Raw genomic sequence first — 7,061 nt, forward strand, 5'->3', positions numbered from 1 at the left:
AGACACACAGACACACACACACACAAATACATACTTAGAACCTACTGGGAGCTTGGGTGGCTCAGCTGGTTAATCAACTGCCTTCAGCTCATCATGATCCTGGAGTCCCAGGATCAAGTCCCTCATTGGGCTCCAAGCTCTGTGGGGAGTCTGCTTCTGCCTCTGACCTTCTCTCCTCTCATGGTCTCTCCCACTTTCTCTCTCTCTCTCAAATAAATAGATTAAATTTTAAAAAGCTTAAAAAAAAAAAGAACCTACATACACACACACATTTAAAGATACACACACACATACATTCGCACATACACACATACCGAGGGCCTTTGGTGTATATAATATTATATCTCTATATAAAGAATAAGATCTTAGTGCAGAATACTATTTGAAGTCCATTTCAAAGATACTATTTACTAGGGCTTTCCAGAAATGAACTGAATTGTCATATCACGTTTAGCCTAATTCGTCACGTTTTTCTTCTCTTGCTTGGTTAATTCTGGTTCTTCCCAAAAGACGTTGGTCTTAATAACGTACTGCCCATCTCCAAACCCAAGGAGCAGGCCAAAAATCTTGGTTCTTGAATGACTGTAAAGCACAGTGATCTTCCAGACGATCTACCTGAAGACATGTAATGGAAGACAGGAGGAAACCACGGCAGGCAGGAGTCTGAGAGCTCAGACGCATTTGAGCGCGGAGCCTCCCCTCAAAAGCAGACGGTGTGGCAGACGCGTCCTCGTGCACCGCACACGCATGAGCCCCTTAGTACGGAACAAACGAGCCGTCCCGCCAGGTGGGTCGCTGTGATCTCATTGCCAGCCCCTCTTTTCTCCTTACCTCTGGCCCCCACTCACCTTCTCACTTTATCATCGAGGATTTAAACATCTGCTTTTGGCTCCTTCCTCCCCAGCTTACATGATCTTCTGTGTCTTTTCTTCTGTGGCCACAAGAACAGCTTTACCCGTGACATGAAAGAGGGGAGAGAGAGTTCCCAGCACCGGCCCCTGCAGCCCGACGGCCGGTCGCCTGGGTCAGTCCCTGCATCTCTTGGTCTCGGCTCCCTCACCAGCGATGACGTCTCATCCTCTGGAGGAAGGTTATGGGGTAGAACTGTGTCCCTGAAGATGTGCCAAATGGGACTTGAGGTGCAAATAGGGTCTTTGATGACGTAGTCAAGTCAAGACGAGCTCCTGCTGGACAAGGGTGGGCCTTGGATCCAGTAGGACTGGAGTCCTTCGAAGGGACAGAGAAACACCCACCAAGAAGTATGGCCGTCATGTAGCGAGGGTTGCACCCATTACCAGAAGCCCCACGAGGTGAGGAAGAATTCTCCACAGGCTACAGAGAGAGCAGGGTGCTGGCAACATCTTGATTTCAGACATGGAGCTTCCAGAACCACAAGACGGTAAGTTTCCATTGTCAAAGTCACCGAGTCTGTAGAACTTCGTTAGAAAGTCCTAGATGACTAACAAAGGACGCTCTGGGGGGCGCGAGTAAGGACCCTGGGCTTTGGAATCAGACAGATCTGAGTCCGAGTCCAGGTTTCATGACTTCCTGGTCGATGATTCAGGGCAAATTTCTCACTGAGCCTCATTCTTTCCTGAGACCTAAGTGGCTTAGGAAGGGGAACCATAGGCCCGCTCCCTCTGAATGTGTTCACCAGCTTCTTCCACTCACCCGCCCCTGCTTCAGACCCACTGCCTCTTCTCTCCCAGTCTTCCAAACATTGCCTCTTACAGCTTCAGCCACTGGGGAAAAACTCATGGGAACCACTCTGGGTTTCCAAGTCCAAAAGTCCAACCTGGGGTCCGGTGCCCCTGCCCCCACCCCAATCAGCTGTGCTCAGAGAACAGGGCCATATTTCCCTGAACGTGTCAAGAAAGCTTGACACATTGTGGTATGTGGTGAGGTCACAGGACACACAAGACACAGAGTTACTCTGAGACCTGTGATAAATGTAGGTGGCACGGTTCCTTGCTGTGACCCGTCCCATCCTGGTGAGGACTAGCACGGTCCCTTGTGACCATCCCATCCTGGTGAGGACTTCCTATCCTTCCGGCTCTTCTACCCTCAGCTCTGCCCTCGCCCTCCCGTGTCCGCCTCCCCCACTCTCCACCCGGATCCGTCCCAGACCTTCCTCAGGCCCCTCCTCGTGCCGGAAGCTGCTCCTGCTACCCGCGTCCACACCTGTCTCTCCCTTTTTAAAATCTCTACTGTCCTTATTGTTATTGACACCTAGCTTAGCCCCTCCGTGTCTTCTCATTTGTCCCTGGCCTAGACTCGAAGCCACCCGAGGGCAGGAAGCCTTCCTTCTTGTGCCCTTAGATTCTGGCGTCCTCGGGCACGTTCTCAGGCATCAGGAGGGGCCTGGCAGCAACCATGGCCGGTCACAGCCGTGTCTGCTCTTCTGAAGGCCGTGGAGTTCCCACAGGCCATGTCCCCCCCACCCCTTCTGGGACCCCAGAGAAGCTCCTTGGCACACAGAACAAAAGCCCTCGTATGTGCAAACCACGAGGTTTAGACAGAGTTGCTACTCTTCTAGGTCCCAGAGCGGTCTCCCCACAAACACTAGGCCAAGTAACCGAGTCACCTTTCTGCACCCCATTCCACCCCAGGCTCTCGGAGTGGTGTCTCCCGGAGGTGCCAGATCCAGGGAAGCTGTACAGTGGTCTCTAAAGCGTCGGGGAGACTGCCCACGGCCCGCTTCCTACTTTCTCCCTGGGTTTGGTCTCACTCAGGAAGCCGGGGCAGGCGGGATGGGGTCCCCCAGGCTGCCACTGACGTGGGGTCAAACTGGGGAGATGTGATAGAAAGCTCCACAAGGAGGGCAGCCAGTTAGGACCTTTGTCAAGAGGAGGCAAAGCATGGCCTGGGAACAAGAGAGCACATCTCGGAGGCCAGGACAAAGCTTAGCCTGGCCAGGGCCGCCCGAGACTTCCGGCCCCAAGCAGGCGACGGGCCCCCCCCTCCAAATGTAACTGGACGCAAGAACGACCCTCAACATAACGTGCAGACTGTTCAGGTTTGCCGAAATCAAAACAGCTTCATGCCAGGCTTTTCTGCCAATGAGATTCTCAGTATGTTCGAGGAAGGGGGACTTTCGTTCCCTCCCTCCCTCGCTTTTTCCTTGTCTTCCTTCTCTCCCCACTTTTTGTCCTTGTTTGCAGTTTTCCGGAGCAAGAGCATAAGCAATTTATGCTGAAGTCTGGAAAAGGATCCCCCCCACCCCCGCCCCACTTAGAGGGCTCCTCTGTAGGATCTTCTAGATCCCTCCCAGCCTGGAGGTTCTATGAGTCTATGAAATGCGCTGATGAAGGATAGCAAACCCCAAACCCAGGCTTTGAAGTCAGACAGACCTGGTTCCTGCTCCTCGCTCTCATGTGCACCTGCTGTGTGACCTCGGGGAAGCAGCTGAACCTCTCTGAGCCTAGGTTCATCATCTGAAAAACCGGGCCAGTGCCAACGGCCAAATCACGGCTGGAAGGATGAAGTGGGAAAAATATTTATTAAAACGCACAGCAAGGACGGAATTGGAAGAACAGCTCAGAACATCACTTGCTGGGGAAGCGGGAGGAGGCCTGCCTGAACCAGAGAGGACTCAGCACTGTGGCTGAGAGGAGCTACTTGGGTCTGCTCCTTTTCCAAGGCCTGGCCCTACTTCCTTTCTCGTCTGCCACCATCGTGCTGTTCCTCCGAGGCTGCACATCCCGGAATGCGAAGATTTTCCTGAGTTTTGCTGCCTCTTACTAGACGGAACCTATCCCAGCTCTCTATGGACTTTCTGACTGTTGCTTCTTCTTACTTGCTTAGTTCATTCATTCCACGAACATTCTGGGGGGTCCACAGGGCACCAGGCCCTGTGCTAGGGCTCCCCAACCCCTGACCCCTGTCCATCTGCCCCAGGATCCTGCTGCTGGCTCTCCCCAGGCTCCCGAATAACCACCCACCTCCAATTCCTCCCTCCCTCCCATCCCCGAGGCGGGCTGCGCCACAGGGTACCTTCACCCCCCGCCAGGAACAAATCCTGACACTCTGCCGATATTTGTTGATTAAATGAACACATAGAAAAGGATTTTTTTTTTAATTACCACCCCTTCCGCATTCCCAGCCCCCTTTCAGACTGATGTAATCCAAATTACTGTGCACAGTGATGAGTTAAATGCCGGCAGCTTGGTGATTGTGTTCTAGCTCTTAGGCGGGCCGTTATCAGCACCTCTGCGAGTTTCTGATTTTCAAGTATCCCCAGGGCTTAAAAATGCTAATGGTGGCTCTCTTCCTATTATTGTAATAATACTGAGCACTTGTGTCCTGCTACATAAAATCAGCTCAAGAGCACCCACACCCCCCTGGTGAGCTGGGTCCCTTATTAGCACCCTGTTGTCAACGGGCAGCTGAGGCATGATGGGTTTGGCTGGGGCACACAGGGCTTCCATCTGAAATCGTCTCCCCACTCCCATCCTGGAGGTCTGTGCTGTCCCCTGAGAGTGTAAACAGGAGGCACCTGTCCAGGACCCCAGTCCCACCCCTCCTGGGAGGTCTGAGTGGGAGGGTGGCTCTCCCTTGCGGAGGGAGAAACCCTGTCAGAGGTGTGACAGCACCCTCCTCTGCACGTGGAATTAGTCATGGAAATCGTGCCGATTAAGTCACAGTTACAATGACTGTCAAAACAGCGACTTCTCCAGCAGACTTGAAGAAGTTAATGACCTGTGGGAGGGGATGAACAGGGTGCCCCATCATCCCAGGTTAAGAAAGCAACCTGTCAGGGGCGCCTGGGTGGCTCAGTGGGTTAAAGCCTCTGCTTCGGCTCAGGTCATGATCTCGGGGTCCTGGGATCGAACCCCTACATCGGGCTCTCTGCTCTGCGGGGAGCCTGCTTCCTCCTCTCTCTCTCTCTCTCTCTGCCTGCCTCTTTGCCTACTTGTGATCTTCATCTGTCAAATAAATAAATAAAATCTTAAAAAAAAAAAAAAAAAAAAAAGAAAGCAACCTGTCAGGAGAGGCATGGGTCCAAATCACCCAGAACAGTACAGAGGGTTGCAAAGCCCACAGCCCCTTCCCTGGCATTCCTGCAAGAAAACGAGAAAATCTGTGTGCCCCAAATCACCCCCGCATTGCCTCACCAGGCGGATGGGCTCAACTCCCTGTGCCCTCTCTTCCCTGAAGTCTGCCTGTGGGTCTGAGCTCTTGGCCTGGGGCAGCAGAGCGCCGAAAGGCTGGGAGGTGAGTGAGGGAGATAGCTGGAGGAGAGATGGGGAGAGGTGGGGGGGAGGCTCTGCGGGGATAAGGCAGAGCCCCCAGAGGCGTCCTGAGGCGCCTTCACATACTCCATAATCAAGCTGTGAAGTTCGGTCCCAAGCCAACCCAGGCACACTTCAGGACCATGGATTTTTTTTTTTTTTGGTCATTGGAAGGAACTAGAAACGTTCTAGTCCCACCGCCTCCTTACAGTTGGGGGACCTGAAGTTCAAAGCCTTCAAGTGACTTGCGAGAGGTCAAAGGCCACATTAGAGCCAGAGTTCACTTCTAAATATGAGGAAGACTGTCAAGATATTAATAAAGCTGGGATGAGTATTAGCGTGGCCATGGAATCAGAAGACGTTATTCCGCTCAAGTCAAAGAGGCGGGAAAGGATAATCACAAAAAAGGAACACAATTTGTTTAAAGCAAAAATATGAAAACCACAGTAAGGAAAAAGGGGGGCTGCAGTCAGTTCAGCATCTAGACCCCAAAAGCAAATCTGTTGATGGTCCCCACACATTAGTCAACAAGGTTTAAGGCAATTCACTGTCGTGGAAGCAATATACGGTTTCTTGCCAGACAGGATTTAGGATTCCCAGTCCCCAACAACTTTTTTGCACCATCTTCTGTAAAAAAAAACAGAAAAAAAAAACACCCCAACAAACAAACAAAACCCAACAACAACAACAACCTTTATGTCACTTGAATTTGCACTTGACTTATTTGCCTACAAACTGGAAACTTCACCTCATGATAAAGACGTGAGTCAGAGCTAGAAAATGCCAAAAACGGCGTGCAGAACAGAAGAGCAGGGGCTCTTTCCTGGTCGTGGAAGCTTTCTGTGGTGTCTCCATGGTTGAGAGGACGGGGTCTCTGTGTCTGAATGAGGGTCAGCCGCGCAGCCTGCTCGAAGGCTTGCCTCCACCTCTGTCAGAAATCCTCCAGTGGCCAAAACAAGGTGCCCAGTGTGACTGAGCAATGAGAAAAATAGACATTTCTATTCTGAAGCTGCCTGCTAATTATTCCAGGGACATTCTTCCTGTCAATCTTTTATTAATTATCCAGGGAAGTGATTCTGTAAAGCAACACACAGTGAAATGATTCATCTGACATAACTTCCTTCCTTTTCCGTCCAACTGAAAGAGGTCCAGAAGCCTCAGCTAGGCATGGAGGGGAGAGAAAACGAAACCGAATGTCCTCCAAGCACACAGCCGTGTCCTGAGCTGAGATCCCCAGCCGCAGCCCTGGCGGGAGCTCACACACCAACACACCAGACAAGGTCTGTGTACCTTCCCTTCCCCAGATGTTTATAATGAATAATGGATTCTATGAATAAATTCTAATAAATGCCTGAATACATTTTCATAACTAATGACTAAAATTAGGAGTGAGAACGCCACCGAGTCTTAAATATATATTTAAAGTGCTACAAATTGGAAGTATTGAAATTATAAGCTTTCAAATATTATAGAGGAAACTGCTAAAAATTGAAAAAAAAATACTGTGCTGTAAGCGCGATGATGGCATTGAACATGAACATTGTAAAAGGAATCCCACAATTCAGTTAATGAACATGGCCAGCATCACAGATAGTAACTTGGTTTTTAGCGAGAATACATAAATTCTACTCTCTTAGCAACTGCAATTATACAATACAGTATTATCAGCTAGAGTCACTTTTTTACATAAGGTCCTCATATCTTGTTCATCTCCCTGCTGAAAGGCTGTACCCTTTTACCAACTCCTCCCTATGCCCCCCTTCCACCCTAGCCCTTGGAAATGGACATTCCACTCTCTGTGTCTAGTTTGTGTGTGTGTGTGTGTGTGTG

The 7,061-nt window shown here is 50.6% G+C and overlaps 1 long non-coding RNA gene across 1 annotated transcript; it reads left to right on the forward strand.

Moving 5' to 3' along the window:
* The first annotated feature begins 262 nt into the window (after positions 1-262).
* Positions 263-4,063, forward strand: LOC106004218. The gene is made up of 2 exons (XR_001177138.2): positions 263-787; positions 905-4,063. It is a non-coding gene; the product is annotated as an uncharacterized LOC106004218 (long non-coding RNA).
* Positions 4,064-7,061: the final 2,998 nt, after the last annotated feature.

This window comes from Mustela putorius, unplaced genomic scaffold (assembly GCF_011764305.1).
Source record: "Mustela putorius furo isolate JIRA1106 unplaced genomic scaffold, ASM1176430v1.1 tig00001075_pilon_pilon_pilon, whole genome shotgun sequence".
In the NCBI taxonomy this organism is placed as follows: Eukaryota; Metazoa; Chordata; class Mammalia; order Carnivora; family Mustelidae; genus Mustela; species Mustela putorius.